The sequence below is a fragment of the Lithobates pipiens genome, unplaced genomic scaffold (genome assembly GCF_037356315.1).
Source record: "Lithobates pipiens isolate NorthernLeopardFrog02 unplaced genomic scaffold, aLitPip1_a1.2 Scaffold_30, whole genome shotgun sequence".
Taxonomy (NCBI): Eukaryota; Metazoa; Chordata; class Amphibia; order Anura; family Ranidae; genus Lithobates; species Lithobates pipiens.
The window spans coordinates 185,455,084-185,481,927 of record NW_027507791.1 but is presented as its reverse complement, the minus strand read 5'-3'; the positions used below and the strand labels follow the sequence as shown (position 1 = coordinate 185,481,927).

At 52.9% G+C, this 26,844-nt stretch overlaps 27 non-coding genes and 43 pseudogenes across 27 annotated transcripts; all 70 read left to right on the top strand.

Moving 5' to 3' along the window:
* The first annotated feature begins 11,015 nt into the window (after nucleotides 1–11,015).
* Nucleotides 11,016–11,134, top strand: LOC143947218 (5S ribosomal RNA; annotated as a pseudogene).
* A 109-nt stretch (nucleotides 11,135–11,243) lies between these two features.
* Nucleotides 11,244–11,362, top strand: LOC143945899 (5S ribosomal RNA; annotated as a pseudogene).
* Nucleotides 11,363–11,471: 109 nt separating this feature from the next.
* On the top strand, nucleotides 11,472–11,590 carry LOC143953369 (5S ribosomal RNA). The gene has a single exon (XR_013268458.1). It is a non-coding gene; the product is annotated as a 5S ribosomal RNA (ribosomal RNA).
* Nucleotides 11,591–11,699: 109 nt separating this feature from the next.
* On the top strand, nucleotides 11,700–11,818 carry LOC143954313 (5S ribosomal RNA). The gene has a single exon (XR_013269316.1). It is a non-coding gene; the product is annotated as a 5S ribosomal RNA (ribosomal RNA).
* A 109-nt stretch (nucleotides 11,819–11,927) lies between these two features.
* Nucleotides 11,928–12,046, top strand: LOC143944187 (5S ribosomal RNA; annotated as a pseudogene).
* Nucleotides 12,047–12,155: 109 nt separating this feature from the next.
* LOC143946237 (5S ribosomal RNA) lies at nucleotides 12,156–12,274 on the top strand (annotated as a pseudogene).
* A 109-nt stretch (nucleotides 12,275–12,383) lies between these two features.
* On the top strand, nucleotides 12,384–12,502 carry LOC143943422 (5S ribosomal RNA; annotated as a pseudogene).
* Nucleotides 12,503–12,611: 109 nt separating this feature from the next.
* Nucleotides 12,612–12,730, top strand: LOC143951401 (5S ribosomal RNA). Its single transcript, XR_013266677.1, has one exon. It is a non-coding gene; the product is annotated as a 5S ribosomal RNA (ribosomal RNA).
* A 109-nt stretch (nucleotides 12,731–12,839) lies between these two features.
* Nucleotides 12,840–12,958, top strand: LOC143944907 (5S ribosomal RNA; annotated as a pseudogene).
* Nucleotides 12,959–13,067: 109 nt separating this feature from the next.
* Nucleotides 13,068–13,186, top strand: LOC143943924 (5S ribosomal RNA; annotated as a pseudogene).
* A 109-nt stretch (nucleotides 13,187–13,295) lies between these two features.
* Nucleotides 13,296–13,414, top strand: LOC143946865 (5S ribosomal RNA; annotated as a pseudogene).
* A 109-nt stretch (nucleotides 13,415–13,523) lies between these two features.
* On the top strand, nucleotides 13,524–13,642 carry LOC143954985 (5S ribosomal RNA; annotated as a pseudogene).
* Nucleotides 13,643–13,751: 109 nt separating this feature from the next.
* Nucleotides 13,752–13,870, top strand: LOC143951853 (5S ribosomal RNA). The gene has a single exon (XR_013267086.1). It is a non-coding gene; the product is annotated as a 5S ribosomal RNA (ribosomal RNA).
* Nucleotides 13,871–13,954: 84 nt separating this feature from the next.
* Nucleotides 13,955–14,073, top strand: LOC143944960 (5S ribosomal RNA; annotated as a pseudogene).
* A 109-nt stretch (nucleotides 14,074–14,182) lies between these two features.
* On the top strand, nucleotides 14,183–14,301 carry LOC143954886 (5S ribosomal RNA; annotated as a pseudogene).
* A 109-nt stretch (nucleotides 14,302–14,410) lies between these two features.
* On the top strand, nucleotides 14,411–14,529 carry LOC143950592 (5S ribosomal RNA). Its single transcript, XR_013265945.1, has one exon. It is a non-coding gene; the product is annotated as a 5S ribosomal RNA (ribosomal RNA).
* Nucleotides 14,530–14,638: 109 nt separating this feature from the next.
* LOC143943709 (5S ribosomal RNA) lies at nucleotides 14,639–14,757 on the top strand (annotated as a pseudogene).
* A 109-nt stretch (nucleotides 14,758–14,866) lies between these two features.
* On the top strand, nucleotides 14,867–14,985 carry LOC143944739 (5S ribosomal RNA; annotated as a pseudogene).
* Nucleotides 14,986–15,094: 109 nt separating this feature from the next.
* On the top strand, nucleotides 15,095–15,203 carry LOC143949878 (5S ribosomal RNA; annotated as a pseudogene).
* Nucleotides 15,204–15,312: 109 nt separating this feature from the next.
* Nucleotides 15,313–15,431, top strand: LOC143946234 (5S ribosomal RNA; annotated as a pseudogene).
* A 109-nt stretch (nucleotides 15,432–15,540) lies between these two features.
* On the top strand, nucleotides 15,541–15,659 carry LOC143945343 (5S ribosomal RNA; annotated as a pseudogene).
* Nucleotides 15,660–15,768: 109 nt separating this feature from the next.
* LOC143947433 (5S ribosomal RNA) lies at nucleotides 15,769–15,887 on the top strand (annotated as a pseudogene).
* A 109-nt stretch (nucleotides 15,888–15,996) lies between these two features.
* LOC143946518 (5S ribosomal RNA) lies at nucleotides 15,997–16,115 on the top strand (annotated as a pseudogene).
* Nucleotides 16,116–16,224: 109 nt separating this feature from the next.
* Nucleotides 16,225–16,343, top strand: LOC143954204 (5S ribosomal RNA). Its single transcript, XR_013269217.1, has one exon. It is a non-coding gene; the product is annotated as a 5S ribosomal RNA (ribosomal RNA).
* Nucleotides 16,344–16,452: 109 nt separating this feature from the next.
* On the top strand, nucleotides 16,453–16,571 carry LOC143947020 (5S ribosomal RNA; annotated as a pseudogene).
* A 109-nt stretch (nucleotides 16,572–16,680) lies between these two features.
* On the top strand, nucleotides 16,681–16,799 carry LOC143945236 (5S ribosomal RNA; annotated as a pseudogene).
* A 109-nt stretch (nucleotides 16,800–16,908) lies between these two features.
* On the top strand, nucleotides 16,909–17,027 carry LOC143950998 (5S ribosomal RNA). Its single transcript, XR_013266311.1, has one exon. It is a non-coding gene; the product is annotated as a 5S ribosomal RNA (ribosomal RNA).
* A 109-nt stretch (nucleotides 17,028–17,136) lies between these two features.
* LOC143947554 (5S ribosomal RNA) lies at nucleotides 17,137–17,255 on the top strand (annotated as a pseudogene).
* Nucleotides 17,256–17,364: 109 nt separating this feature from the next.
* LOC143952796 (5S ribosomal RNA) lies at nucleotides 17,365–17,483 on the top strand. Its single transcript, XR_013267939.1, has one exon. It is a non-coding gene; the product is annotated as a 5S ribosomal RNA (ribosomal RNA).
* A 109-nt stretch (nucleotides 17,484–17,592) lies between these two features.
* On the top strand, nucleotides 17,593–17,711 carry LOC143954184 (5S ribosomal RNA). The gene has a single exon (XR_013269198.1). It is a non-coding gene; the product is annotated as a 5S ribosomal RNA (ribosomal RNA).
* A 109-nt stretch (nucleotides 17,712–17,820) lies between these two features.
* Nucleotides 17,821–17,939, top strand: LOC143952795 (5S ribosomal RNA). Its single transcript, XR_013267938.1, has one exon. It is a non-coding gene; the product is annotated as a 5S ribosomal RNA (ribosomal RNA).
* Nucleotides 17,940–18,048: 109 nt separating this feature from the next.
* On the top strand, nucleotides 18,049–18,167 carry LOC143954183 (5S ribosomal RNA). The gene has a single exon (XR_013269197.1). It is a non-coding gene; the product is annotated as a 5S ribosomal RNA (ribosomal RNA).
* Nucleotides 18,168–18,276: 109 nt separating this feature from the next.
* On the top strand, nucleotides 18,277–18,394 carry LOC143945932 (5S ribosomal RNA; annotated as a pseudogene).
* Nucleotides 18,395–18,503: 109 nt separating this feature from the next.
* Nucleotides 18,504–18,622, top strand: LOC143947177 (5S ribosomal RNA; annotated as a pseudogene).
* A 109-nt stretch (nucleotides 18,623–18,731) lies between these two features.
* LOC143945774 (5S ribosomal RNA) lies at nucleotides 18,732–18,850 on the top strand (annotated as a pseudogene).
* Nucleotides 18,851–18,959: 109 nt separating this feature from the next.
* On the top strand, nucleotides 18,960–19,078 carry LOC143946517 (5S ribosomal RNA; annotated as a pseudogene).
* A 109-nt stretch (nucleotides 19,079–19,187) lies between these two features.
* Nucleotides 19,188–19,306, top strand: LOC143954203 (5S ribosomal RNA). The gene has a single exon (XR_013269216.1). It is a non-coding gene; the product is annotated as a 5S ribosomal RNA (ribosomal RNA).
* Nucleotides 19,307–19,415: 109 nt separating this feature from the next.
* Nucleotides 19,416–19,534, top strand: LOC143947019 (5S ribosomal RNA; annotated as a pseudogene).
* Nucleotides 19,535–19,643: 109 nt separating this feature from the next.
* LOC143945235 (5S ribosomal RNA) lies at nucleotides 19,644–19,762 on the top strand (annotated as a pseudogene).
* A 109-nt stretch (nucleotides 19,763–19,871) lies between these two features.
* LOC143948411 (5S ribosomal RNA) lies at nucleotides 19,872–19,990 on the top strand. The gene has a single exon (XR_013265394.1). It is a non-coding gene; the product is annotated as a 5S ribosomal RNA (ribosomal RNA).
* Nucleotides 19,991–20,099: 109 nt separating this feature from the next.
* Nucleotides 20,100–20,218, top strand: LOC143947553 (5S ribosomal RNA; annotated as a pseudogene).
* A 109-nt stretch (nucleotides 20,219–20,327) lies between these two features.
* On the top strand, nucleotides 20,328–20,446 carry LOC143952794 (5S ribosomal RNA). The gene has a single exon (XR_013267937.1). It is a non-coding gene; the product is annotated as a 5S ribosomal RNA (ribosomal RNA).
* A 109-nt stretch (nucleotides 20,447–20,555) lies between these two features.
* LOC143954182 (5S ribosomal RNA) lies at nucleotides 20,556–20,674 on the top strand. The gene has a single exon (XR_013269196.1). It is a non-coding gene; the product is annotated as a 5S ribosomal RNA (ribosomal RNA).
* Nucleotides 20,675–20,783: 109 nt separating this feature from the next.
* Nucleotides 20,784–20,902, top strand: LOC143951521 (5S ribosomal RNA). The gene has a single exon (XR_013266786.1). It is a non-coding gene; the product is annotated as a 5S ribosomal RNA (ribosomal RNA).
* A 109-nt stretch (nucleotides 20,903–21,011) lies between these two features.
* Nucleotides 21,012–21,130, top strand: LOC143946284 (5S ribosomal RNA; annotated as a pseudogene).
* A 109-nt stretch (nucleotides 21,131–21,239) lies between these two features.
* LOC143951167 (5S ribosomal RNA) lies at nucleotides 21,240–21,358 on the top strand. Its single transcript, XR_013266464.1, has one exon. It is a non-coding gene; the product is annotated as a 5S ribosomal RNA (ribosomal RNA).
* Nucleotides 21,359–21,467: 109 nt separating this feature from the next.
* LOC143945576 (5S ribosomal RNA) lies at nucleotides 21,468–21,586 on the top strand (annotated as a pseudogene).
* Nucleotides 21,587–21,695: 109 nt separating this feature from the next.
* On the top strand, nucleotides 21,696–21,814 carry LOC143947486 (5S ribosomal RNA; annotated as a pseudogene).
* A 109-nt stretch (nucleotides 21,815–21,923) lies between these two features.
* On the top strand, nucleotides 21,924–22,042 carry LOC143954458 (5S ribosomal RNA). Its single transcript, XR_013269448.1, has one exon. It is a non-coding gene; the product is annotated as a 5S ribosomal RNA (ribosomal RNA).
* Nucleotides 22,043–22,151: 109 nt separating this feature from the next.
* LOC143953603 (5S ribosomal RNA) lies at nucleotides 22,152–22,270 on the top strand. Its single transcript, XR_013268670.1, has one exon. It is a non-coding gene; the product is annotated as a 5S ribosomal RNA (ribosomal RNA).
* Nucleotides 22,271–22,379: 109 nt separating this feature from the next.
* On the top strand, nucleotides 22,380–22,498 carry LOC143951057 (5S ribosomal RNA). The gene has a single exon (XR_013266364.1). It is a non-coding gene; the product is annotated as a 5S ribosomal RNA (ribosomal RNA).
* Nucleotides 22,499–22,607: 109 nt separating this feature from the next.
* LOC143946283 (5S ribosomal RNA) lies at nucleotides 22,608–22,726 on the top strand (annotated as a pseudogene).
* Nucleotides 22,727–22,835: 109 nt separating this feature from the next.
* LOC143947621 (5S ribosomal RNA) lies at nucleotides 22,836–22,954 on the top strand (annotated as a pseudogene).
* A 109-nt stretch (nucleotides 22,955–23,063) lies between these two features.
* Nucleotides 23,064–23,182, top strand: LOC143953401 (5S ribosomal RNA). The gene has a single exon (XR_013268487.1). It is a non-coding gene; the product is annotated as a 5S ribosomal RNA (ribosomal RNA).
* Nucleotides 23,183–23,291: 109 nt separating this feature from the next.
* On the top strand, nucleotides 23,292–23,410 carry LOC143954202 (5S ribosomal RNA). The gene has a single exon (XR_013269215.1). It is a non-coding gene; the product is annotated as a 5S ribosomal RNA (ribosomal RNA).
* Nucleotides 23,411–23,519: 109 nt separating this feature from the next.
* LOC143947918 (5S ribosomal RNA) lies at nucleotides 23,520–23,638 on the top strand (annotated as a pseudogene).
* Nucleotides 23,639–23,747: 109 nt separating this feature from the next.
* Nucleotides 23,748–23,866, top strand: LOC143943707 (5S ribosomal RNA; annotated as a pseudogene).
* Nucleotides 23,867–23,975: 109 nt separating this feature from the next.
* On the top strand, nucleotides 23,976–24,094 carry LOC143945747 (5S ribosomal RNA). Its single transcript, XR_013265147.1, has one exon. It is a non-coding gene; the product is annotated as a 5S ribosomal RNA (ribosomal RNA).
* A 109-nt stretch (nucleotides 24,095–24,203) lies between these two features.
* LOC143953877 (5S ribosomal RNA) lies at nucleotides 24,204–24,322 on the top strand. Its single transcript, XR_013268919.1, has one exon. It is a non-coding gene; the product is annotated as a 5S ribosomal RNA (ribosomal RNA).
* Nucleotides 24,323–24,431: 109 nt separating this feature from the next.
* On the top strand, nucleotides 24,432–24,550 carry LOC143947520 (5S ribosomal RNA; annotated as a pseudogene).
* A 109-nt stretch (nucleotides 24,551–24,659) lies between these two features.
* LOC143946201 (5S ribosomal RNA) lies at nucleotides 24,660–24,778 on the top strand (annotated as a pseudogene).
* A 109-nt stretch (nucleotides 24,779–24,887) lies between these two features.
* LOC143954102 (5S ribosomal RNA) lies at nucleotides 24,888–25,006 on the top strand. Its single transcript, XR_013269123.1, has one exon. It is a non-coding gene; the product is annotated as a 5S ribosomal RNA (ribosomal RNA).
* Nucleotides 25,007–25,115: 109 nt separating this feature from the next.
* On the top strand, nucleotides 25,116–25,234 carry LOC143947518 (5S ribosomal RNA; annotated as a pseudogene).
* Nucleotides 25,235–25,343: 109 nt separating this feature from the next.
* LOC143946199 (5S ribosomal RNA) lies at nucleotides 25,344–25,462 on the top strand (annotated as a pseudogene).
* Nucleotides 25,463–25,571: 109 nt separating this feature from the next.
* Nucleotides 25,572–25,690, top strand: LOC143953395 (5S ribosomal RNA). Its single transcript, XR_013268481.1, has one exon. It is a non-coding gene; the product is annotated as a 5S ribosomal RNA (ribosomal RNA).
* A 109-nt stretch (nucleotides 25,691–25,799) lies between these two features.
* On the top strand, nucleotides 25,800–25,918 carry LOC143944817 (5S ribosomal RNA; annotated as a pseudogene).
* Nucleotides 25,919–26,028: 110 nt separating this feature from the next.
* Nucleotides 26,029–26,147, top strand: LOC143946514 (5S ribosomal RNA; annotated as a pseudogene).
* A 109-nt stretch (nucleotides 26,148–26,256) lies between these two features.
* LOC143952897 (5S ribosomal RNA) lies at nucleotides 26,257–26,375 on the top strand. Its single transcript, XR_013268030.1, has one exon. It is a non-coding gene; the product is annotated as a 5S ribosomal RNA (ribosomal RNA).
* Nucleotides 26,376–26,484: 109 nt separating this feature from the next.
* On the top strand, nucleotides 26,485–26,613 carry LOC143946461 (5S ribosomal RNA; annotated as a pseudogene).
* Nucleotides 26,614–26,722: 109 nt separating this feature from the next.
* LOC143947770 (5S ribosomal RNA) lies at nucleotides 26,723–26,831 on the top strand (annotated as a pseudogene).
* The last annotated feature ends 13 nt before the right edge of the window (nucleotides 26,832–26,844 follow it).

Below are 26,844 nucleotides of genomic sequence, written 5' to 3'. Positions count from 1 at the left end.
TTGTGCATGATGGCTCTCAAGCCGGTGTTCTGCCCAATTGAGTCCGACCATCGATATGTGTCCGTTCCGTACTGCGCATGCGCAGTACGGAGCAGACAAAGCTTCGGAAAATCTCCGAAGCTGAACGGCGCCTGCGCCGTGAGTGGAGGAGGTAGCCCCACTATCCAAGCGGACATAGGGTTTAGAATTTTAGAGGGCCCCTCGCGGGCGAGCTTCGCTCGCCACGCTTCGGGCTCGGCCTCGCTGCGCTCGGCTCTTTTTTATTCTAACTCTATGTCCACTTGGATAGTGGGGATAGAACCTGGACTCACGGCGCAGGCGCCGTTCGTCCTCGGCAATTTTCGGAATCTGTGCTCCTGTGTACTGCGCATGCGCAGTACGCAGAGGACAGCATCTGATGGAGGACCCTATTTTACAAGACACCGTCTCTGTGTGTCCATAAGACCCATGCGCCCCTCTCACTGGCTGTGATTGACAGCAGGGGGAGCCAATGACTCACGTTGCTGTCTCTGAGCCAGTGAGGAGACAGACAGCCGAGAGAGTCTTGTGTACATCACTAGATCAGGCTCAGGTAAGTATAAGGAGGGGCTTGTGGGGGAAGCTAAATGCAGAAAGTTTTTATGTAAACAGCTTTCTGCCTTTATAACCACTTTAACTAGATCAGGATCGGGTTTTGTGTCAGTGTAAGTGTCATTTGTATTAGTTAGTAGCACTTGTGTCTTCTTTTCAACCAGATTAACTATGTAGCTACGGTATGTGTCTTAGGTAGGAACTTATTATAGCGCAACTTTAATTTGGACTATATTATATTTAGTGTCAGTTTGTGTAGGGCAAAAAAAAGCATAAAGTCGTTTCTAATCCCTGCTACAGATTAGGGTTGCCATCTTTTCGTCAAGCCAAACCCGAACACTTTAGCAACGCGCGGGAATTTTTATTGCAGTACACGCTATAGACACTATATGATTGTAGGAGACTTGGGACACCTTTGAGTTACCCTAGGAGAGTAGTAAGGAGGCGCAGATAGCGCGCTGCAGTGAACAGTGGCTGTGGCCAAATTGTTTTAACAGTGGAGAGGGGGGTAGACTTAAAGGGACATGGTTAAATAAAACAAAAGCATTTGAGTGACCATAAAATATGATTAGATTATTAAAAGAAATGTCACAGTTAAAATATGAACCTAGCCTACCTTAAAAGTGGACACTATCAGTAGGGCAGTGGATGGTGTCAGTGGGAATGGGATGGTGTTAGTGGGGCAGAGGATGGTGTCAGTGGGCAGGGGACGTTGTCAATGGGCAGAGTGCGGTGTCAGTGGGGCAGAGTGCGGTGTCAGTGGGCAGAGTGAGGTGTCAGTGGGCAAAGTGAGGTGTCAGTGGGCAGAGTGTGGTGTCAGTGGGCAGTAGATGTGTCAGTGGGCAGTAGATGTGTCAGTGGGCAGTAGATGGTGTCAGTGGGCAGAATGTGGTGTCAGTGGGCATGGGATGGTGTTAGTGGGGCAGAGGATGGTGTTAGTGGGGCAGAGGATGGTGTCAGTGGGGCAGAGTGCAGTGTTAGTGTGTCAGTGGGGCAGTAGATGGTGTCAGTGGGCAGTAGATGGTGTCAGTGGGCAGAGTGCGTTGTCAGTGGGCAGAGTGCGTTGTCAGTGGGCAGAGTGCATTGTCAGTGGGCAGAGTGCATTGTCAGTGGGCAGAATGTATTGTCAGTGGGGCAGAGTGTGGTGTCAGTGGGGCAGAGTGCGGTGTCAGTGGGCAGTAGATGGTGTCAGTGGGCAGAGTGCATTGTCATTGGGCAGAGTGCATTGTCAGTGGGCAGAGTGCGGTGTCAGTGGGCAGTAGATGGTGTCAGTGGGCAGAGTGCATTGTCAGTGGGCAGAGTGCATTGTCTGTGGGCAGAGTGAGGTGTCAATGGGCAGAGTGAGGTGTCAGTGGGCAGAGTGAGGTGTCAGTGGGCAGAGTGCGGTGTCAGTGGGCAGTAGATGGTGTCAGTGGGCAGTAGATGGTGTCAGTGGGCAGAGTGCATTGTCAGTGGGCAGTAGATGGTGTCAGTGGGCAGTATATGGTGTCAGTGGGCAGAGTGCATTGTCAGTGGGCAGAGTGCATTGTCAGTGGGCAGAGTGCATTGTCAGTGGGCAGTAGATGGTGTCAGTGGGCAGAATGCATTGTCAGTGGGCAGAGTGCATTGGCAGTGGGCAGAGTGCATTGTCAGTGGGCAGAGTGAGGTGTCACTGGGCAGAGTGCGGTGTCAGTGGGCAGAGTGCATTGTCAGTGGGCAGAGTGCATTGTCAGTGGGCAGAGTGCATTGTCAAAGGGCAGAGTGCGGTGTCAGTGGGCAGAGCGCGGTGTCAGTGGGCAGTAGATGGTGTCAGTGGGCAGAGTGCATTGTCAGTGGGCAGAGTGCATTGTCAGTGGGCAGAATGAGGTGTCAGTGGGCAGAGCGCGGTGTCAGTGGGCAGTAGATGGTGTCAGTGGGCAGAGTGCATTGTCAGTGGGCAGAGTGAGGTGTCAGTGGGCAGAGTGCGGTGTCAGTGGGCAGTAGATGGTGTCAGTGGGCAGAGTGCATTGTCAGTGGGCAGAGTGAGGTGTCAGTGGGCAGAGTGAGGTGTCAGTGGGCAGAGCGCGGTGTCAGTGGGCAGTAGATGGTGTCAGTGGGCAGAGTGCATTGTCAGTGGGCAGAGTGCATTGTCTGTGGGCAGAGTGAGGTGTCAGTGGGCAGAGTGCATTGTCAATGAGCAGAGTGCATTGTCAATGAGCAGAGTGCATTGTCAATGGGCAGAGTGCGGTGTCAGTGGGCAGTAGTGCAGTGTCAGTGGGCAGTAGTGAAGTGTCAGTGAGGCAGAGTGCGGTGTCAGTGGGGCAGTAGATGGTGTCAGTGGGCAGAGTGCATTGTCAGTGGGCAGGGTGCATTGTCAGTGGGCAGAGTGAGGTGTCAGTGGGCAGAGCGCGGTGTCAGTGGGCAGTAGATGGTGTCAGTGGGCAGAGTGCATTGTCAGTGGGCAGAGTGCATTGTCAGTGGGCAGAGTGAGGTGTCAGTGGGCAGAGTGCGGTGTCAGTGGGCAGTAGATGGTGTCAGTGGGCAGAGTGCATTGTCAGTGGGCAGAGTGAGGTGTCAGTGGGCAGAGCGCGGTGTCAGTGTGCAGTAGATGGTGTCAGTGGGCAGAGTGCATTGTCAGTGGGCAGAGTGCATTGTCTGTGGGCAGAGTGAGGTGTCAGTGGGCAGAGCGCGGTGTCAGTGGGCTGTAGATGGTGTCAGTGGGCAGAGTGCATTGTCAGTGGGCAGAGTGCATTGTCAGTGGGCAGAGTGAGGTGTCAGTGGGCAGTAGATGGTGTCAGTGGGCAGAGTGCATTGTCAGTGGGCAGAGTGAGGTGTCAGTGGGCAGAGCGCGGTGTCAGTGTGCAGTAGATGGTGTCAGTGGGCAGAGTGCATTGTCAGTGGGCAGAGTGCATTGTTTGTGGGCAGAGTGAGGTGTCAGTGGGCAGAGTGCATTGTCAATGGGCAGAGTGCATTGTCAATGAGCAGAGTGCATTGTCAATGGGCAGAGTGCGGTGTCAGTGGGCAGTAGTGCAGTGTCAGTGGGGCAGAGTGCGGTGTCAGTGGGGCAGAGTGCGGTGTCAGTGGGGCAGTAGATGGTGTCAGTGGGCAGTAGATGGTGTCAGTGGGGCAGAGTGCAGTGTCAGTGGGGCAGAGTGCGGTGTCAGTGGGGCAGAGTGCGGTGTCAGTGGGGCAGAGTGCGGTGTCAGTGGGGAGTAGATGGTGTCAGTGGGCAGAGTGCGGTGTCAGTGGGCAGAGTGCAGTGTCAGTGGGGCAGAGTGCGGTGTCAGTGGGGCAGAGTGCGGTGTCAGTGGGGCAGAGTGCGGTGTCAGTGGGGAGTAGATGGTGTCAGTGGGCAGAGTGCGGTGTCAGTGGGCAGAGTGCGTTGTCAGTGGGCAGAGTGCATTGTCAGTGGGCAGAGTGCATTGTCAGTGGGCAGAATGTATTGTCAGTGGGGCAGAGTGCGGTGTCAGTGGGGCAGAGTGCGGTGTCAGTGGGCAGTAGATGGTGTCAGTGGGCAGTAGATGGTGTCAGTGGGCAGAGTGCGGTGTCAGTGGGCAGAGTGCGGTGTCAGTGGGCAGAGTGCATTGTCAGTGGGCAGAGTGCGGTGTCAGAGGGCAGTGTGCGGTGTCAGTGGGCAGTAGATGGTGTCAGTGGGCAGAGTGCATTGTCAGTGGGGCAGAGTGCGGTGTCAGTGGGGCAGAGTGCGGTGTCAGTGGGGCAGTAGATGGTGTCAGTGGGCAGTAGATGGTGTCAGTGGGCAGAATGCATTGTCAGTGGGAAGAGTGCATTGGCAGTGGGCAGAGTGCATTGTCAGTGGGCAGAGTGAGGTGTCAGTGGGCAGAGTGTGGTGTCAGTGGGCAGAGTGCATTGTCAATGGGCAGAGTGCATTGTCAATGGGCAGAGTGCTGTGTCAGTGGGCAGAGCGTGGTGTCAGTGGGCAGTAGATGGTGTCAGTGGGAAGAGTGCATTGTCAGTGGGCAGAGTGCATTGTCAGTGGGCAGAGTGAGGTGTCAGTGGGCAGAGTGAGGTGTCAGTGGGCAGAGTGCATTGTCAATGGGCAGAGTGCATTGTCAATAGGCAGAGTGTGGTGTCAGTGGGCAGTAGTGCAGTGTCAGTGGGGCAGAGTGCAGTGTCAGTGGGGCAGAGTGCGGTGTCAGTGGGCAGTAGATGGTGTCAGTGGGCAGTAGATGGTGTCAGTGGGCAGAGTGCGGTGTCAGTGGGCAGAGTGCGTTGTCAGTGGGCAGAGTGCATTGTCAGTGGGCAGAATGTATTGTCAGTGGGGCAGAGTGGGGTGTCAGTGGGGCAGAGTCCGGTGTCAGTGGGCAGTAGATTGTGTCAGTGGGCAGAGTGCGATGTCAGTGGGCAGAGTGCATTGTCAGTGGGCAGAGTGCATTGTCAGTGGGCAGAGTGAGGTGTCAGTGGGCAGAGTGAGGTGTCAGTGGGCAGAGCGCGGTGTCAGTGGGCAGTAGATGGTGTCAGTGGGCAGAGTGCATTGTCAGTGGGCAGAGTGCATTGTCTGTGGGCAGAGTGAGGTGTCAGTGGGCAGAGTGCATTGTCAATGGGCAGAGTGCATTGTCAATGAGCAGAGTGCATTGTCAATGGGCAGAGTGAGGTGTCAGTGGGCAGAGTGAGGTGTCAGTGGGCAGAGTGCATTGTCAATGGGCAGAGTGCATTGTCAATAGGCAGAGTGTGGTGTCAGTGGGCAGTAGTGCAGTGTCAGTGGGGCAGAGTGCAGTGTCAGTGGGGCAGAGTGCGGTGTCAGTGGGCAGTAGATGGTGTCAGTGGGCAGTAGATGGTGTCAGTGGGCAGAGTGCGGTGTCAGTAGGCAGAGTGCATTGTCAGTGGGCAGAGTGCATTGTCAGTGGGCAGAATGTATTGTCAGTGGGGCAGAGTGGGGTGTCAGTGGGGCAGAGTGCGGTGTCAGTGGGCAGTAGATTGTGTCAGTGGGCAGAGTGCGATGTCAGTGGGCAGAGTGCATTGTCAGTGGGCAGAGTGCATTGTCAGTGGGCAGAGTGAGGTGTCAGTGGGCAGAGTGAGGTGTCAGTGGGCAGAGCGTGGTGTCAGTGGGCAGTAGATGGTGTCAGTGGGCAGAGTGCATTGTCAGTGGGCAGAGTGCATTGTCTGTGGGCAGAGTGAGGTGTCAGTGGGCAGAGTGCATTGTCAATGGGCAGAGTGCATTGTCAATGAGCAGAGTGCATTGTCAATGGGCAGAGTGTGGTGTCAGTGGGCAGTAGTGCAGTGTCAGTGGGGCAGAGTGCGGTGTCAGTGGGGCAGAGTGCGGTGTCAGTGGGGCAGTAGATGGTGTCAGTGGGCAGTAGATGGTGTCAGTGGGGCAGAGTGCGGTGTCAGTGGGCAGAGTGAGGTGTCAGTGGGCAGTAGATGGTGTCAGTGGGCAGAGTGCATTGTCAGTGGGCAGTAGATGGTGTCAGTGGGCAGTATATGGTGTCAGTAGGCAGAGTGCATTGTCAGTGGGCAGAGTGCATTGTCAGTGGGCAGTAGATGGTGTCAGTGGGCAGAATGCATTGTCAGTGGGCAGAGTGCATTGGCAGTGGGCAGAGTGCATTGGCAGTGGGCAGAGTGCATTGGCAGTGGGCAGAGTGAGGTGTCAGTGGGCAGAGTGCGGTGTCAGTGGGCAGAGTGCATTGTCAATGGGCAGAGTGCGGTGTCAGTGGGCAGAGCGTGGTGTCAGTGGGCAGTAGATGGTGTCAGTGGGCAGAGTGCATTGTCAGTGGGCAGAGTGCATTGTCAGTGGGCAGAGTGCATTGTCAGTGGGCAGAGTGAGGTGTCAGTGGGCAGAGTGCATTGTCAATGGGCAGAGTGCATTGTCAATGGGCAGAGTGTGGTGTCAGTGGGCAGTAGTGCGGTGTCAGTGGGGCAGAGTGCGGTGTCAGTGGGCAGTAGATGGTGTCAGTGGGCAGTAGATGGTGTCAGTGGGCAGAGTGCGGTGTCAGTGGGCAGAGTGCGTTGTCAGTGGGCAGAGTGCATTGTCAGTGGGCAGAATGTATTGTCAGTGGGGCAGAGTGCGGTGTCAGTGGGGCAGAGTGCGGTGTCAGTGGGCAGCAGATGGTTACAGTGGGCAGAGTGCGGTGTCAGTGGGCAGAGTGCATTGTCAGTGGGCAGAGTGCATTGTCAATGGGCAGAGTGTGGTGTCAGTGGACAGAGTGCGGTGTCAGTGGGCAGTAGATGGTGTCAGTGGGCAGTAGATGGTGTCAGCGGGCAGAGTGCATTGTCAGTGGGCAGTAGATGGTGTCAGTGGGCAGTAGATGGCGTCAGTGGGCAGAGTGCGATGTCAGTGGGCAGAGTGCATTGTCAGTGGGCAGAGTGCATTGTCAGTGGGCAGAGTGTGGTGTCAGTGGGCAGAGTGCGGTGTCAGTGGGCAGAGTGAGGTGTCAGTGGGCAGAATGCGGTGTCAGTGGACAGAATGCGGTGTCAGTGGGCAGAATGCGGTGTCAGTGGGCAGAGTGCATCGTCAGTGGGCAGTAGATGGTGTCAATGGGCAGTGGACTTTTAAAAATCATCAAAAAAATCAAAGCAATCCACAGGCACCCCATAAATAGAGAAGAAAAGATATTAAAGGCTACTGAGTGAGCACTGCACAATGAAGTAATGATGCCAGGATGGTACTGAAGATAGAACTAGACTACAATCTTTAATTAGCAGCCATGTCCCTGGAAAGACAAGCATGACAGTCCTACACTGGAGAGCTTGTGGACTGTGAACTGCAGGGAAGTAAAGGCCCTCAGCTCTGCACTTACCCAGCGGTCTGTCTGTGTCTCCTTAGCTCGCTCAGCAGGCTCTGTGTCTGTTCCTCTCGCGTTTTGGAAAGGTCACATGATTGGCTTGCAGAGGCCAAGGCTATGTGTCTGCATGGAGTAGGCACTGGCGACTGGCGTGTCTCTCCCCCCTCACAGCCGCCCTACAATGTGTCACAACTTAAGTTATTCAGTGCAGGAGTATAACTAGTAATGGTGGCGATCAGCGATTTTTATTGTGACTGCGACATTATAGCAGACACATCAGACATTTTTGACACATTTTTTGGACCATTGTCATTTATACATCAATCACTGCTATATAAATGCAGTGATTCCTGTGTAAATGACACTGGCAGTGAAGGGGTTAACCAGTGGGTGGCGGTGTTGGGGTTAAGTGTTCCTAGGGGTGTGTTACTAATTGTTGGGGGCTGGGCTTTAATTTAGTGAACACTGATCTTTGCTCCAATCAGAGATTAGCGTCACTAGTTGCTAGGCAGAACGGGGAGATGCTGTTTACAACAGCATTTCCTGGTTCAGCCGCCCCGTGAGACGATCGTAGGTATGCCCGCAGCGATCAAGGCTGCGGGACCCGTGACCGGACTCATGGGGGTCCTGACCAGGACACGAGTGCGCCGTCGCGATGGCAGGGCGGTATTAAAGATTGGACGTACCTGTACGCCAATATGCCTGCCCGTGCCATTCTGCCGATGTACATCGGCGTGCGCTGGTCGGGAACCAGTTAATGTGTCAATGAAAATTTTATCATTTTTTTCCCACAAATAGAGCTTTCTTTTGGTGGTATTTGATCACCTCTGCAATTTTTTATATTTTGTTAAAAAAATTAAAAAGGACCGATTTAAAAAAAAAATACAAAAACGTTTTATATTTTTTAATACATTTTTAATAAATTTTGCAAACAGGTAACTTTTCTCCTTCATTAATGTATGCTAATGAGGCTACACTGATGGGCGCTGATAGACTGCACTGGTGGGCACTGATAGACTGCACTGTTGGGCACTAATAGGGGCACTGATAGCTGGCACTTATGGGTGGCAGTGATGGACACTGATCGGCACTGGTAGGTGACACTGATAGGCAGCACTGCTAGGTGGCACTGAAGAGGCACTGATTGGCACCACTGGTGGGCATTGATAGGATGCACTTGTGGGCACTGAAAGGTGGCAATGATTGGTGGCACTGATTGGGGGTGGCAAGCGGTACTTGTGGGCATATATGAGGCAGCTTTTCCTCTTCCTCTTTGGGACCGATGTCCCTTCAAACAGGCTTTTTTTCTTCTCACGTTGTCAGTGTGAGAAGAAAAAAAACGATTACCGATCTTCTGTTTACATCACATGATCAGCTGTCATTGGCCGACAATTGATCACGTGGTAAGGGACCGGTATCGGCCCCTTACTTGGATCTGTGATCACTCAAGTCTCATTGACTCGGGTGATCACAGTGCGTGCCAATCAGCTTCTAACTTCAACTTGTTCAATGTAATCTCTTACAGCACACATTTTGCTACAGGTAACCCTATAATAAGGCTTTTACCTGTAGCTACCCCGGATATCTCCTGAACCTTAACGGTTTAGGAGATATCTCTGTATTTGCATGTATGTGTCGACGTCATCGTTACATGCACACTGAAGCAAATTGAAGCAATGGTACGTCCGTGCCATTGCTTTAGTGAGTGTACCATTACTGGCGGCTCCTGGGCGCATGCACGGGAATTACTTCATCGTAGCTCCGGCCAATCACAGCGCCGGAGCCCGCGATACCCGGAAGTAACTCCGGGAGCGATGTCGACCGCCAGAGCAGTGTACGAGGACGGCTGTGAGGGCTTTGTTCTTGGGTAAGTCATTCATAATGAGCTAGTATGCTATGAATACTAGCTCATTATGCCTTTATCTTGCAGGGGTTTTTTTGTCCTGGGGTTTACAACCACTTTAAAGAGGAGCTCCAGCTCCCCACCAAAAAAATATAAGTCGGCAGCTACAAATACTGTAGCTACTGACTTTTACTATTAGGACACTTACCTGTCCAGGGATGCCGCGGTGTCCTCACCCAAGCCGCCAGCTTGGGTAAGGGAAACGGCAGTGAAGTCTTATGGGTTCACAGCTGGTTTCCTACTTCGCTTGCGTGGATGGCAGGAATGGGAGTAGGTACCTGTCAAAGCCAGATAACCACCCCCCCCCACCACCACAAGGTGCCAAATGTGACACCGGAAAGGGGGCAGACAAGAGGCACTTCCCCTTTTCAGTGGAGCTCCGCTTTAAGCTTTGACAAAAAAAAAAAATCCTGGAAGCTGACTGGTTTCTATGCAGAGCTGCACCAGATTTTGCATGCTCCAGTTATAATAAATCAGCCCCAATGGCTGAAAAGACAGCCAAACCTGCCCCTTGTACAGCTGTCAAGCTGGAACCTGTGGCTATATCCATGCAGCCACTGTATCCGGATTGCTATGAATAGATGTAAGCACAGATGTGTGGATAGGTACACCCATGGGAATGAAGCCCAAGAGCTCATTCACACTGACCCCCCTATGTAGTGCAGACCCCCCTCAGTAGTGCAGACCCCCCTCAGTAGTGCAGGACCCCCCTCAGTAGTGCAGACCCCCCTCAGTAGTGTAGACCCCCCTCAGTAGTGCAGACTCCCCCAGTGCAGGAGACCCCCCTCAGTAGTGTAGACCCCGCTCAGTGCAGCAGACCCCCCCTCAGTAGTGCAGACCCCCTAGTAGTGCAGACCCCCCCTCAGTAGTGCAGACCCCCCTCAGTGCAGCAGACCCCCCTCAGTAGTGTAGACCCCCTCAGTGCAGCAGACCCCCCCTCAGTAGTGCAGACCCCCCTCAGTAGTGCAGACCCCCCTCAGTGCAGCAGACCCCCCTCAGTAGTGTAGACCCCCTCAGTGCAGCAGACCCCCCCTCAATAGTGCAGACCCCCCTCAGTAGTGCAGACCCCTCTCAATGCAGGTCCCCCCTCAGTAGTGCAGACCCCCCTCAGTGCAGCAGACCCCCCTCAGTAGTGCAGAACCCCTAGTAGTGCAGACCCCCCTCAGTGCAGGACCCCCCCTCAGTGCTGGAGATCCCCCCAGTGCAGGACCCCCCTTAGTAGTGCAGACCCCCCTCAGTGCAGCAGACCCCCCCCCCCCCGTAGTGCAGACCCCCCTCAGTGCAGCAGACCCCCCCTCAATAGTGCAGACCCCCCCAGTAGTGTAGACCCCCCTCAGTGCAGCAGACCCCCACTCAATGCAGACCCCCTCAGTAGTGCAGACCCCTCCTACATACCTCAGAACAGCGCTGATACACAGTGCAGTGTGTGTGTCTCGAGCGTAGGCTCCTCCTCCTCTGTGGATGTAAACAGAGAGGAGGGGGAGGCGGCTGAGGTCCGTGCTGCTGTGTCCCTGTCCCGGCACGAGGTACAGCGGAGAGCAGTGTTAGTGATGCGGGCGGCTGCCGCTACCCCAGTGTGTCACCCCTCTGGCGGGTGTCACCCGGAGCGGCCAGCACCCGCCCGCTAACACCACTCCCCAGGCCCCAACTCGGCTGCGGGCCCCATAGCGCCCACGTGGGTCGCTATGGCGGTAGTTCCGCCACTGCCGCCTGGGAATACCAGGTGCCGTAGGCTTTTTTCCATTATATTGTTGGCTTTGGCGACCTGCTGTATTTTTCCTCTCGATTGCCCGAGGTGACCACCTTGGCTTTTATCAAGAGAGTTGTAAGTAGGATGCAAGATCGCCTACAGCCACGTCACACTGAATGCGCTCGATCTCGTCTTATCTCGGATGCTAAGCAGGGTCGGGCCTGGTTAGTACCTGGATGGGAGACCGCCTGGGAATACCAGGTGCCGTAGGCTTTTTTCCATTATGTTGTTGGCTTTGGCGACCTGCTGTATTTTCCCTCTCGATTGCCCGAGGTGACCACCTTGGCTTTTGTCAAGAGAGTTGTAAGTAGGATGCAAGATCGCCTACGGCCACATCACACTGAATGCGCTCGATCTCGTCTGATCTCGGATGCTAAGCAGGGTCGGGCCTGGTTATTACCTGGATGGGAGACCGACTGGAAATACCAGGTGCCGTAGGCTTTTTTCCATTATGTTGTTGGCTTTGGCGACCTGCTGTATTTTTCCTCTAGATTCCCCGAGGTGACCACCTTGGCTTTTGTCAAGAGAGTTGTAAGTAGGGAGCAAGATCGCCTACGGCCACATCACCCTGAATGCGCTCGATCTCATCTGATCTCGGATGCAAAGCAGGGTCGGGCCTGGTTAGTACCTGGATTGGAGACCGCCTGGGAATACCAGGTGCCGTAGGCTTTTTTCCATTATGTTGTTGGCTTTGGCGACCTGCTGTATTCTTCCTCTCGATTGCCTGAGGTGACCACCTTGGCTTTTGTTAAGAGAGTTGTAAGTAGGAAGCAAGATCGCCTACGGCCACATCACCCTGAATGCGCTCGATCTCATCTGATTTCGGATGCTAAGCAGGGTCAGGCCTGGTTAGTACCTGGATGGGAGACCGCCTGGGAATACCAGGTGCCGTAGGTTTTTTTCCATTATGTTGTTGGCTTTGGCGACCTGCTGTATTTTTCCTCTCGATTGCCCTAGGTGACCACCTTGGCTTTTGTCAAGAGAGTTGTAAGTAGTGTGCAAGATCGCCTACGGCCACATCACCCTGAATGCGCTCGATCTCGTCTGATCCCAGATGCTAAGCAGGGTCGGGCCTGGTTAGTACCTGAATGGGAGACCGCCTGGGAATACCAGGTGCCGTAGGCTTTTTTCCATTATGTTGTTGGCTTTGGCGACCTGCTGTATTTTTCCTCTCGATTGCCCGAGGTGACCACCTTGGCTTTTGTCAAGAGAGTTGTAAGTAGGGTGCAAGATCGTCTACGGCCACATCACCCTGAAAGCACTCGATCTCGTCTGATCTCAGATGCTAAGCAGGGTCAGGCCTGGTTATTACCTGGATGGGAGACTGCCTGGGAATTCCAGGTGCCGTAGGCTTTTTTCCATTATGTTGTTGGCTTTGGCGACCTTCTGTATTTTTCGTCTCTATTGCCCGAGGTGACCACCTTGGCTTTTGTCAAGAGAGTTGTAAGTAGGGTGCAAGATTGCCTACGGCCACATCACCCTGAATGCGCTCGCTCTCGTCTGATCTCGGATGCTAAGCAGTGTCGGGCCTGGTTAGTACCTGGATGGGAGACCGCCTGGGAATACCAGGTGCCGTAGGCTTTTTTCCATTATGTTGTTGGGTTTGGCGACCTGCTGTATTTTTCCTCTCGATTGCCCGAGGTGACCACCTTGGCTTTTGTCAAGAGAGTTGTAAGTAGGGTGCAAGATCGCCTACGGCCACATCACCCTGAATGCGCTCGATCTCGTCTGATCTCGGATGCTAAGCAGGGTTGGGCCTGGTTAGTACCCGGATGGGAGACCGCCTGGGAATACCAGGTGCCGTAGGCTTTTTTCCATTATGTTGTTGGCTTTGGCGACCTGCTGTATTTTTCCTCTCGATTGCCCGAGGTGACCACCTTGGCTTTTGTCAAGAGAGTTGTAAGTAGGGTGCAAGATCGCCTATGGCCACATCACCCTGAATGCGCGCAATCTCGTCTGATCTCGGATGCTAAGCAGGGTCGGGCCTGGTTAGTACCTGCATGGGAGACCGCCTGGGAATATCAGGTGCCGTAGGCTTTTTTCCATTATGTTGTTGGCTTTGGCGACCTGCTGTATTTTTCCTCTCGATTGCCCGAGGTGACCACCTTGGCTTTTGTCAAGAGAGTTGTAAGTAGGGTGCAAGATCGCCTACGGCCACATCACCCTGAATGCGCTCGCTCTCGTCTGATCTTGGATGCTAAGCAGGGTCGGGCCTGGTTAGTACCTGAATGGGAGACCGCCTGGGAATACCAGGTGCCGTAGGCTTTTTTCCATTATGTTGTTGGCTTTGGCGACCTGCTGTATTTTTCCTCTCGATTGCCCGAGGTGACCACCTTGTCTTTTGTCAAGAGAGTTGTAAGTAGGGTGCAAGATCGCCTACGGCCCCATCACCCTGAATGCGCTCGCTCTCGTCTGATCTCAGATGCTAAGCAGAGTCGGGCCTGGTTAGTACCTGGATGGGAGACCGCCTGGGAATACCAGGTGCCGTAGGCTTTTTTCCATTATGTTGTTGGCTTTGGCGACCTGCTGTATTTTTCCTCTCGATTGCCCGAGGTGACCACATTGGCTTTTGTCAAGAGAGTTGTAAGTAGGGGGCAAGATCGCCTACTGCCACATCACCCTGAATGCACTCGATCTCGTCTGATCTCGCATGTTAAGCAGGGTCGGCCCTGGTTAGTACCTGGATGGGAGACCGCCTGGGAATACCAGGTGCCGTAGGCTTTTTTCCATTATGTTGTTGGCTTTGGCGACCTGCTGTATTTTTCCTCTCGATTGCCCGAGGTGACCACCTTGGCTTTTGTCAAGAGAGTTGTAAGTAGAGTGCAAGATCGCCTACGCCCACATCACCCTGAATGCGCTCGATCTCGTCTGATCTCGGATGCTAAGCAGGGTCGGGCCTGGTTAGTACCTGGATGGGAGACCGCCTGGGAATACCAGGTGCCGTAGGCTTTTTTTCCATTATGTTGTTGGCTTTGGCGACCTGCTGTATTTTTCCTCTCGATTGCCCGAGGGTTGTAAGTAGGGTACAAGATCGCCTACAGCCACATCACCCTGAATGCGCTCGATCTCGTCTGATCTCGGATGCTAAGCAGGGTCGGGCGTGGTTAGTACATGGATGGGAGACCGCCTGGGAATACCAGGTGCCGTAGGCTTTTTTCCATTATGTTGTTGGCTTTGGCGACCTGCTGTATTTTTCCTCTCGATTGCCCGAGATGACCACCTTGGCTTTTGTCAAGAGAGTTGTAAGTAGGGTGCAAGATCGCCTGCGGCCACATCACCCTGAATGCGCTCGATCTCATCTGATTTCGAATGCTAAGCAGGGTCGGGCCTGGTTAGTACCTGGATGGGAGACCGCTTGGTAATACCAGGTGCCGTAGGCTTTTTTCCATTATGTTGTTGGCTTTGGCGACCTGCTGTATTTTTCCTCTCGATTGCCCGAGGTGACCACCTTGGCTTTTGTCAAGAGAGTTGTAAGTAGGGTGCAAGATTGCCTACGGCCACATCACCCTGAATGAGCTCGATCTCATCTGATCTCGGATGCTAAGCAGGGTCGGGCCTGGTTAGTACCTGGATGGGAGACCGCCTGGGAATACCAGGTGCCGTAGGCTTTTTTCCATTATGTTGTTGGCTTTGGCGACCTGCTGTATTTTTCCTCTCGATTGCCAGAGGTGACCACCTTGGATTTTGTCAAGAGAGTTGTAAGTAGGAAGCAAGATCGCCTACGGCCACATCACCCTGAATACGCTCGATCTCGTCTGATCTCGGATGCTAAGCAGGGTCGGGTCTGGTTAGTACCTGGATAGGAGACAGCCTGGGAATACCAGGTGCCGTAGGCTTTTTTCCATTATGTTGTTGGCTTTGGCGACCTGCTGTATTTTTCCTCTCGATTGCCAGAGGTGACCACCTTGGATTTTGTCAAGAGAGTTGTAAGTAGGAAGCAAGATCGCCTACGGCCACATCACCCTGAATACGCTCGATCTCGTCTGATCTCGGATGCTAAGCAGGGTCGGGCGTGGTTAGTACCTGGATAGGAGACAGCCTGGGAATACCAGGTGCCGTAGGCTTTTTTCCATTATGTTTTTGGCTTTGGCGACCCCCTGTATTTTTCCTCTCAATTGCCCGAGGTGACCACCTTGGCTTTTGTCAAGAGAGTTGTACGTAGGGTACAAGATAGCCTATGGCCACATCACCCTGAATGCGCTCGATCTCGTCTGATCTCGGATGCTAAGCAGGGTCGGGCCTGGTTAGTACCTAGATGGGAGACTACCTGGTGCCGTAGGCTTTTTTCCATTATGTTGTTTGCTTTGGCGACCTGCTGTATTTTTCCTCTCGATTGCCCGAGGTGACCACCTTGGCTTTTGTCAAGAGAGTTGTAAGTAGGGTGCAAGATCGCCTGCGGCCACATCACCCTGAATGCGCTCGATCTCGTCTGACCTCAGATGCTAAGCGTGGTCGGGCCTGGTTAGTACCTGGATGGGAGACCGCCTGGGAATACCAGGGGCCGTAGGCTTTTTTCCATTATGTTGTTGGCTTTGGTGACCTGCTGTATTTTTCCTCTCGATTGCCCGAGGTGACCACCTTGGCTTTTGTCAAGAGAGTTGTAAGTAGGGTGCAAGATCGCCTACGGCCACATCACTCTGAATGCGCTCGATCTCGTCTGATCTCGGATGCTAAGCAGGGTCGGGCCTGGTTAGTACCTGGATGGGAGACAGCCTGGGATGACCAGGTGCCGTAGGCTTTTTTTCATTATGTTGTTGGCTTTGGCGACCTGCTGTATTTTTCCTCTCGATTGCCCGAGGTGACCACTTTGGCTTTTGTCAAGAGAGTTGTAAGTAGGGTGCAAGATCGCCTACGGCCACATCACCCTGAATGCGCTCGATCTCGTCTGATCTCAGATGCTAAGCAGGGTCAGGCCTGGTTAGTACGTGGATGGGAGACCGCCTGGGAATACCATGTGCCGTAGGTTTTTTTCCATTATGTTGTTGGCTTTGGCGACCTGCTGTATTTTTCCTCTCGATTGCCCGAGGTGACCACCTTGGCTTTTGTCAAGAGAGTTGTAAGTAGGGAACAAGATCGCCTACGCCCACATCACCCTGAATGCGCTTGATCTTGTCTGATCTCCAATGCTAAGCAGGGTCGGGCCTGGTTAGTACCTGGATGGGAAACCGCCTGGGAATATCAGGTGCCGTAGGCTTTTTTCCATTATGTTGTTGGCTTTGGCGACCTGCTGTATTTTTCCTCTCGATTGCCCGAGGTGACCACCTTGGCTTTTGTCAAGAGAGTTGTAAGTAGGGTGCAAGATCGCCTCCGGCCACATCACCCTGAATGCGCTCGATCTCATCTGATCTCGGATGCTAAGCAGAGTCGGGCCTGATTAGTACCTGGATGGGAGACCGCCTGGGAATACCAGGTGCCGTAGGCTTTTTTCCATTATGTTGTTGGCTTTGGCGACCTGCTATATTTTTCCTCTCGATTGCCCGAGGTGACCACCTTGGCTTTTGTCAAGAGAGTTGTAAGTAGGGTGCAAGATCGCCTACAGCCACATCACCCTGAATGCACTCGAGCTTGTCTGATCTCGGATGCTAAGAAGGGTCGGGCCTGGTAAGTACCTGGATGGGAGACCGCGTGGGAATACCAGGTGCCGTAGGCTTTTTTCCATTATGTTGTTGGCTTTGGCGACCTGCTGTATTTTTCCTCTCGATTGCCCGAGGTGACCACCTTGGCTTTTGTCAAGAGAGTTGTAAGTAGGGTACAAGATCGCCTACAGCCACATCACCCTGAATGCGCTCGATCTCGTCTGATCTCGGATGCTAAGCAGGGTCGGGCCTGGTTAGTACATGTATGGGAGACCGCCTGGGAATACCAGGTGCCGTTGGCTTTTTTCCATTATGTTGTTGGCTTTGGCGACCTGCTGTATTTTTCCTCTCGATTGCCCGAGGTGACCACCTTGGCTTTTGTCAAGAGAGTTGTAAGTAGGGTGCAAGATTGCCTACGGCCACATCACCCTGAATGCGCTCGATCTCATCTGATCTCGGATGCTAAGCAGGGTCGGGCCTGATTAGTACCTGGATGGGAGACCGCCTGGGAATACCAGGTGCCGTAGGCTTTTTTCCATTATGTTGTTGGCTTTGGCGACCTGCTGTATTTTTCCTCTCGAATGCTCGAGGTGACCACCTTGGATTTTGTCAAGAGAGTTGTAAGTAGGGTGCAAGATCGCCTACGGCCACATCACCCTGAATGGGCTCGATTTCATCTGATCTCGGATGCTAAGCAGGGTCGGGCCTGGTTAGTACCTGGATGGGAGAAAGCCTGGGAATACCAGGTGCCGTAGGCTTTTTTCCATTATCTTGTTGGCTTTGGCGACCTGCTGTATTTTTCCTCTCGATTGCCCGAGGTGACCACCTTGGCTTTTGTCAAGAGAGTTGTAAGTAGGGTGCAAGATCGCAAACGGCCACATCACCCTGAATGCGCTCGATCTCATCTGATCTCGGATGCTAAGCAGGGTTGGGCCTGGTTGGTACCTGGATGGGAGACCGCCTGGGAATACCAGGTGCCGTAGGCTTTTTTCCATTATGTTGTTGGCTTTGGCGACCTGCTGTATTTTTCCTCTCGATTGCCCGAGGTGACCACCTTGGCTTTTGTCAAGAGAGTTGTAAGTAGGGTGCAAGATCGCCTACGGCCACATCACCCTGAATGCGCTCGATCTTGTCTGATCTCGGATGCTAAGCAGGGTCGGGCCTGGTTAGTGCCTGGATGGGAGACCGCCTGGGAATACCAGGTGCCGTAGGCTTTTTTCCATTATGTTGTTGGCTTTGGCGACCTGCTGTATTTTTCCTCTCGATTGCCCGAGGTGACCACCTTGGCTTTTGTCAAGAGAGTTTTAAGTAGGGTGCAAGATCGCAAACGGCCACATCACCCTGAATGCGCTCGATCTCATCTGATCTCGGATGCTAAGCAGGGTTGGGCCTGGTTGGTACCTGGATGGGAGACCGCCTGGGAATACCAGGTGCCGTAGGCTTTTTTCCATTATGTTGTTGGCTTTGGCGACCTGCTGTATTTTTCCTCTCGATTGCCCGAGGTGACCACCTTGGCTTTTGTCAAGAGAGTTGTAAGTAGGGTGCAAGATCGCCTACGGCCACATCACCCTGAATGCGCTCGATCTTGTCTGATCTCGGATGCTAAGCAGGGTCGGGCCTGGTTAGTGCCTGGATGGGAGACCGCCTGGGAATACCAGGTGCCGTAGGCTTTTTTCCATTATGTTGTTGGCTTTGGCGACCTGCTGTATTTTTCCTCTCGATTGCCCGAGGTGACCACCTTGGCTTTTGTCAAGAGAGTTTTAAGTAGGGTACAAGATTGCCTACAGCCACATCACCCTGAATGCGCTCGATCTCGTCTGATCTCGGATGCTAAGCAGGGTCGGCCTGGTTAGTACATGGATGGGAGACCGCCTGGGAATACCAGGTGCCGTAGGCTTTTTTCCATTATGTTGTTGGCTTTGGCGACCTGCTGTATTTTTCCTCTCGATTGCCCGAGGTGACCACCTTGGCTTTTGTCAAGAGAGTTGTAAGTAGGGTGCAAGATCGCCTACAGCCACATCACTCTGAATGCGCTCGATCTCGTCTGATCTCGGATGCTAAGCAGGGTCGGGCCTGGTTAGTACCTGGATGGGAGACAGCCTGGGATGACCAGGTGCCGTAGGCTTTTTTTCATTATGTTGTTGGCTTTGGCGACCTGCTGTATTTTTCCTCTCGATTGCCCGAGGTGACCACTTTGGCTTTTGTCAAGAGAGTTGTAAGTAGGGTGCAAGATCGCCTACGGCCACATCACCCTGAATGCGCTCGATCTCATCTGATCTCAGATGCTAAGCAGGGTCAGGCCTGGTTAGTACCTGGATGGGAGACCGCCTGGGAATACCATGTGCCGTAGGTTTTTTTCCATTATGTTGTTGGCTTTGGCGACCTGCTGTATTTTTCCTCTCGATTGCCCGAGGTGACCACCTTGGCTTTTGTCAAGAGAGTTGTAAGTAGGGAACAAGATCGCCTACGCCCACATCACCCTGAATGCGCTTGATCTTGTCTGATCTCCAATGCTAAGCAGGGTCGGGCCTGGTTAGTACCTGGATGGGAAACCGCCTGGGAATATCAGGTGCCGTAGGCTTTTTTCCATTATGTTGTTGGCTTTGGCGACCTGCTGTATTTTTCCTCTCGATTGCCCGAGGTGACCACCTTGGCTTTTCTCAAGAGAGTTGTAAGTAGGGTGCAAGATCGCCTCCGGCCACATCACCCTGAATGCGCTCGATCTCATCTGATCTCGGATGCTAAGCAGAGTCGGGCCTGATTAGTACCTGGATGGGAGACCGCCTGGGAATACCAGGTGCCGTAGGCTTTTTTCCATTATGTTGTTGGCTTTGGCGACCTGCTATATTTTTCCTCTCGATTGCCCGAGGTGACCACCTTGGCTTTTGTCAAGAGAGTTGTAAGTAGGGTGCAAGATCGCCTACAGCCACATCACCCTGAATGCACTCGAGCTTGTCTGATCTCGGATGCTAAGAAGGGTCGGGCCTGGTAAGTACCTGGATGGGAGACCGCGTGGGAATACCAGGTGCCGTAGGCTTTTTTCCATTATGTTGTTGGCTTTGGCGACCTGCTGTATTTTTCCTCTCGATTGCCCGAGGTGACCACCTTGGCTTTTGTCAAGAGAGTTGTAAGTAGGGTACAAGATCGCCTACAGCCACATCACCCTGAATGCGCTCGATCTCGTCTGATCTCGGATGCTAAGCAGGGTCGGGCCTGGTTAGTACATGTATGGGAGACCGCCTGGGAATACCAGGTGCCGTTGGCTTTTTTCCATTATGTTGTTGGCTTTGGCGACCTGCTGTATTTTTCCTCTCGATTGCCCGAGGTGACCACCTTGGATTTTGTCAAGAGAGTTGTAAGTAGGGTGCAAGATTGCCTACGGCCACATCACCCTGAATGCGCTCGATCTCATCTGATCTCGGATGCTAAGCAGGGTCGGACCTGATTAGTACCTGGATGGGAGACCGCCTGGGAATACCAGGTGCCGTAGGCTTTTTTCCATTATGTTGTTGGCTTTGGCGACCTGCTGTATTTTTCCTCTCGAATGCTCGAGGTGACCACCTTGGATTTTGTCAAGAGAGTTGTAAGTAGGGTGCAAGATCGCCTACGGCCACATCACCCTGAATGGGCTCGATTTCATCTGATCTCGGATGCTAAGCAGGGTCGGGCCTGGTTAGTACCTGGATGGGAGAAAGCCTGGGAATACCAGGTGCCGTAGGCTTTTTTCCATTATCTTGTTGGCTTTGGCGACCTGCTGTATTTTTCCTCTCGATTGCCCGAGGTGACCACCTTGGCTTTTGTCAAGAGAGTTGTAAGTAGGGTGCAAGATCGCAAACGGCCACATCACCCTGAATGCGCTCGATCTCATCTGATCTCGGATGCTAAGCAGGGTTGGGCCTGGTTGGTACCTGGATGGGAGACCGCCTGGGAATACCAGGTGCCGTAGGCTTTTTTCCATTATGTTGTTGGCTTTGGCGACCTGCTGTATTTTTCCTCTCGATTGCCCGAGGTGACCACCTTGGCTTTTGTCAAGAGAGTTGTAAGTAGGGTGCAAGATCGCCTACGGCCACATCACCCTGAATGCGCTCGATCTTGTCTGATCTCGGATGCTAAGCAGGGTCGGGCCTGGTTAGTGCCTGGATGGGAGACCGCCTGGGAATACCAGGTGCCGTAGGCTTTTTTCCATTATGTTGTTGGCTTTGGCGACCTGCTGTATTTTTCCTCTCGATTGCCCGAGGTGACCACCTTGGCTTTTGTCAAGAGAGTTTTAAGTAGGGTACTAGATTGCCTACAGCCACATCACCCTGAATGCGCTCGATCTCGTCTGATCTCGGATGCTAAGCAGGGTCGGGCCTGGTTAGTACCTGGATGGGAGACCGCCTGGGAATACCAGGTGCCGTAGGCTTTTTTCCATTATGTTGTTGGCTTTGGCGACCTGCTGTATTTTTCCTCTCGATTGCCCGAGGTGACCACTTTGGCTTTTGTCAAGAGAGTTGTAAGTAGGGTGCAAGATCGCCTACGGCCACATCACCCTGAATGCGCTCGATCTCGTCTGATCTCAGATGCTAAGCAGGGTCAGGCCTGGTTAGTACCTGGATGGGAGACCGCCTGGGAATACCATGTGCCGTAGGTTTTTTTCCATTATGTTGTTGGCTTTGGCGACCTGCTGTATTTTTCCTCTCGATTGCCCGAGGTGACCACCTTGGCTTTTGTCAAGAGAGTTGTAAGTAGGTAACAAGATCGCCTACGGCCACATCACCCTGAATGCGCTCGATCTTGTCTGATCTCGGATGCTAAGCAGGGTCGGGCCTGGTTAGTACCTGGATGGGAGACCGCCTGGGAATACCAGGTGCCGTAGGCTTTTTTCCATTATGTTGTTGGCTTTGGCGACCTGCTGTATTTTTCCTCTCGATTGCCCGAGGTGACCACCTTGGCTTTTGTCAAGAGAGTTGTAAGTAGGGTGCAAGATCGCCTCCGGCCACATCACCCTGAATGCGCTCGATCTCATCTGATCTCGGATGCTAAGCAGAGTCGGACCTGATTAGTATCTGGATGGGAGACCGCCTGGGAATACCAGGTGCCGTAGGCTTTTTTCCATTATGTTGTTGGCTTTGGCGACCTGCTATATTTTTCCTCTCGATTGCCCGAGGTGACCACCTTGGCTTTTGTCAAGAGAGTTGTAAGTAGGGTGCAAGATCACCTACAGCCACATCACCCTGAATGCACTCGAGCTTGTCTGATCTCGGATGCTAAGAAGGGTCGGGCCTGGTTAGTACCTGGATGGGAGACCGCGTGGGAATACCAGGTGCCGTAGGCTTTTTTCCATTATGTTGTTGGCTTTGGCGACCTGCTGTATTTTTCCTCTCGATTGCCCGAGGTGACCACCTTGGCTTTTGTCAAGAGAGTTGTAAGTAGGGTACAAGATCGCCTACAGCCACATCACCCTGAATGCGCTCGATCTCGTCTGATCTCGGATGCTAAGCAGGGTCGGGCCTGGTTAGTGCCTGGATGGGAGACCGCCTGGGAATACCAGGTGCCGTAGGCTTTTTTCCATTATGTTGTTGGCTTTGGCGACCTGCTGTATTTTTCCTCTCGATTGCCCGAGGTGACCACCTTGGCTTTTGTCAAGAGAGTTTTAAGTAGGGTACAAGATTGCCTACAGCCACATCACCCTGAATGCGCTCGATCTCGTCTGATCTCGGATGCTAAGCAGGGTCGGGCCTGGTTAGTACATGGATGGGAGACCGCCTGGGAATACCAGGTGCCGTAGGCTTTTTTCCATTATGTTGTTGGCTTTGGCGACCTGCTGTATTTTTCCTCTCGATTGCCCGAGGTGACCACCTTGGCTTTTGTCAAGAGAGTTGTAAGTAGGGTGCAAGATTGCCTACGGCCACATCACCCTGAATGCGCTCGATCTCATCTGATCTCGGATTCTAAGCAGGGTCGGGCCTGGTTAGTACCTGGATGGGAGACCGCCTGGGAATACCAGGTGCCGTAGGCTTTTTTCCATTATGTTGTTGGCTTTGGCGACCTGCTGTATTTTTCCTCTCGATTGCCCGAGGTGACCACTTTGGCTTTTGTCAAGAGAGTTGTAAGTAGGGTGCAAGATCGCCTACGGCCACATCACCCTGAATGCGCTCGATCTCGTCTGATCTCAGATGCTAAGCAGGGTCAGGCCTGGTTAGTACCTGGATGGGAGACCGCCTGGGAATACCATGTGCCGTAGGTTTTTTTCCATTATGTTGTTGGCTTTGGCGACCTGCTGTATTTTTCCTCTCGATTGCCCGAGGTGACCACCTTGGCTTTTGTCAAGAGAGTTGTAAGTAGGTAACAAGATCGTCTACGGCCACATCACCCTGAATGCGCTCGATCTTGTCTGATCTCCAATGCTAAGCAGGGTCGGGCCTGGTTAGTACCTGGATGGGAAAACGCCTGGGAATATCAGGTGCCGTAGGCTTTTTTCCATTATGTTGTTGGCTTTGGCGACCTGCTGTATTTTTCCTCTCGATTGCCCGAGGTGACCACCTTGGCTTTTGTCAAGAGAGTTGTAAGTAGGGTGCAAGATCGCGTACGGCCACCTCACCCTGAATGCGCTCGATCTCGTCTGATCTCGGATGCTAAGCAGGGTCGGGCCTGGTTAGTACCTGGATGGGAGACCGCCTGGGAATACCAGGTGCCGTAGGCTTTTTTCCATTATGTTGTTGGCTTTGGCGACCTGCTGTATTTTTCCTCTCGATTGCCCGAGGTGACCACCTTGGCTTTTGTCAAGAGAGTTGTAAGTAGGGTGCAAGATCGCCTCCGGCCACATCACCCTGAATGCGCTCGATCTCATCTGATCTCGGATGCTAAGCAGAGTCGGGCCTGATTAGTACCTGGATGGGAGACCGCCTGGGAATACCAGGTGCCGTAGGCTTTTTTCCATTATGTTGTTGGCTTTGGCGACCTGCTATATTTTTCCTCTCGATTGCCCGAGGTGACCACCTTGGCTTTTGTCAAGAGAGTTTTAAGTAGGGTGCAAGATCGCCTACAGCCACATCACCCTGAATGCACTCGAGCTTGTCTGATCTCGGATGCTAAGAAGGGTCAGGCCTGGTTAGTACCTGGATGGGAGACCGCGTGGGAATACCAGGTGCCGTAGGCTTTTTTCCATTATGTTGTTGGCTTTGGCGACCTGCTGTATTTTTCCTCTCGATTGCCCGAGGTGACCACCTTGGCTTTTGTCAAGAGAGTTGTAAGTAGGGTACAACATCGCCTACAGCCACATCACCCTGAATGCGCTCGATCTCGTCTGATCTCGGATGCTAAGCAGGGTCGGGCCTGGTTAGTACATGTATGGGAGACCGCCTGGGAATACCAGGTGCCGTAGGCTTTTTTCCATTATGTTGTTGGCTTTGGCGACCTGCTGTATTTTTCCTCTCGATTGCCCGAGGTGACCACCTTGGCTTTTGTCAAGAGAGTTGTAAGTAGGGTGCAAGATTGCCTACGGCCACATCACCCTGAATGCGCTCGATCTCATCTGATCTCGGATGCTAAGCAGGGTCGGGCCTGATTAGTACCTGGATGGGAGACCGCCTGGGAATAACAGGTGCCGTAGGCTTTTTTCCATTATGTTGTTGGCTTTGGCGACCTGCTGTATTTTTCCTCTCGAATGCTCGAGGTGACAACCTTGGATTTTGTCAAGAGAGTTGTAAGTAGGGTGCAAGATCGCCTACGGCCACATCACCCTGAATGCGCTCGATCTCGTCTGATCTCAGATGCTAAGCAGGGTCGGGCCTGGTTAGTACCTGGATGGGAGACCGCCTGGGAATACCAGGTGCTGTTGGCTTTTTTCCATTATGTTGTTGGCTTTTTCGACCTGCTGTATTTTTCCTCTCGATTGCCCGAGGTGACCACTTTGGCTTTTGTCAAGAGAGTTGTAAGTAGGGTGCAATATCGCCTACAGCTACATCACCCTGAATGCGCTCGATCTCGTCTGATCTCAGATGCTAAGCAGGGTCAGGCCTGGTTAGTACCTGGATGGGAGACCGCATGGGAATACCAGGTGCCGTAGGATTTTTTCCATTATGTTGTTGGCTTTGGCGACCTGCTGTATTTTTCCTCTCGATTGCCCGAGGTGACCACCTTGGCTTTTGTCAAGAGAGTTGTAAGTAGGGTGCAAGATCGCCTACAGCCACATCACCCTGAATGCACTCGAGCTTGTCTGATCTCGGATGCTAAGAAGGGTCGGGCCTGGTTAGTACCTGGATGGGAGACCGCCTGGGAATACCAGGTGCCGTAGGCTTTTTTCCATTATGTTGTTGGATTTGGCGACCTGCTGTATTTTTCCTCTCGATTGCCCGAGGTGACCACCTTGGCTTTTGTCAAGAGAGTTGTAAGTAGGGTACAAGATCGCCTACAGCCACATCACCCTGAATGCGCTCGATCTCGTCTGATCTCAGATGCTAAGCAGGGTCGGGCCTGGTTAGTACCTGGATGGGAGACCGCCTGGGAATACCAGGTGCTGTTGGCTTTTTTCCATTATGTTGTTGGCTTTTTCGACCTGCTGTATTTTTCCTCTCGATTGCCCGAGGTGACCACTTTGGCTTTTGTCAAGAGAGTTGTAAGTAGGGTGCAAGATCGCCTACAGCTACATCACCCTGAATGCGCTCGATCTCGTCTGATCTCAGATGCTAAGCAGGGTCAGGCCTGGTTAGTACCTGGATGGGAGACCGCATGGGAATACCAGGTGCCGTAGGATTTTTTCCATTATGTTGTTGGCTTTGGCGACCTGCTGTATTTTTCCTCTCGATTGCCCGAGGTGACCACCTTGGCTTTTGTCAAGAGAGTTGTAAGTAGGGTGCAAGATCGCCTACAGCCACATCACCCTGAATGCACTCGAGCTTGTCTGATCTCGGATGCTAAGAAGGGTCGGGCCTGGTTAGTACCTGGATGGGAGACCGCCTGGGAATACCAGGTGCCGTAGGCTTTTTTCCATTATGTTGTTGGATTTGGCGACCTGCTGTATTTTTCCTCTCGATTGCCCGAGGTGACCACCTTGGCTTTTGTCAAGAGAGTTGTAAGTAGGGTACAAGATCGCCTACAGCCACATCACCCTGAATGCGCTCGATCTCGTCTGATCTCGGATGCTAAGCAGGGTCGGGCCTGGTTAGTACCTGGATGGGAGACCGCCTGGGAATACTAGGTGCCGTAGGCTTTTTTCCATTATGTTGTTGGCTTTGGCGACCTGCTGTATTTTTCCTCTCGATTGCCCGAGGTGACCACCTTGGCTTTTGTCAAGAGAGTTGTAAGTAGGGTGCAAGATCGCCTACGGCCACATCACCCTGAATTCGCTCGATCTCATCTGATCTCGGATGCTAAGCAGGGTCAGGCCTGGTTAGTACCTGGATAGGAGGCCGCCTGGGAATACCAGGTGCCGTAGGCTTTTTTTCCATTATGTTGTTGGCTTTGGCGACCTGCTGTATTTTTCCTCTCGATTGCCCGAGGTGACCACCTTGGCTTTTGTCAAGAGAGTTGTAAGTAGGGAACAAGATCGCCTACGGCCACATCTCCCTGAATGCGCTCGATCTCGTCTGATCTCGGATGCTAAGCAGGGTCGGGCCTGGTTAGTACCTGGATGAGAAACCGCCTTGGAATATCAGGTGCCATAGGCTTTTTTCCATTATGTTGTTGGCTTTGGCGACCTGCTGTATTTTTCCTCTCGATTGCCCGAGGTGACCACCTTGGCTTTTGTCAAGAGAGTTGTAAGTAGGGTGCAAGATCGCCTACGGCCACATCACCCTGAATGCGCTCTATCTCGTCTGATCTCGGATGCTAAGCAGGGTCGGGCCTGGTTAGTACCTGGATGGGAGACCGCCTGGGAATACCAGGTGCCGTAGGCTTTTTTCCATTATGTTGTTGGCTTTGGCGACCTGCTGTATTTTTCCTCTCGATTGCCCGAGGTGACCACCTTGGCTTTTGTCAAGAGAGTTGTAAGTAGGGTGCAAGATCGCCTCCGGCCACATCACCCTGAATGCGCTTGATCTCGTCTGATCTCGTCTGATCTCGGATGCTAAGCAGGGTCGGGCCTGGTTAGTACCTGGATGGGAGACCACCTGGGAATACCAGGTGCCGTAGGCTTTTTTCCATTATGTTGTTGGCTTTGGCGACCTGCTGTATTTTTCCTCTCGATTGCCCGAGGTGACCACCTTGGCTTTTGTCAAGAGAGTTGTAAATATGATGCAAGATCTCCTACGGCTACATCACCCTGAATGCGCTCGATCTCGGATGCTAAGCAGGGTCGGGCCTGGTTAGTACCTGGATGGGAGACCGCCTGGGAATACCAGGTGCCGTAGGCTTTTTTCCATTATG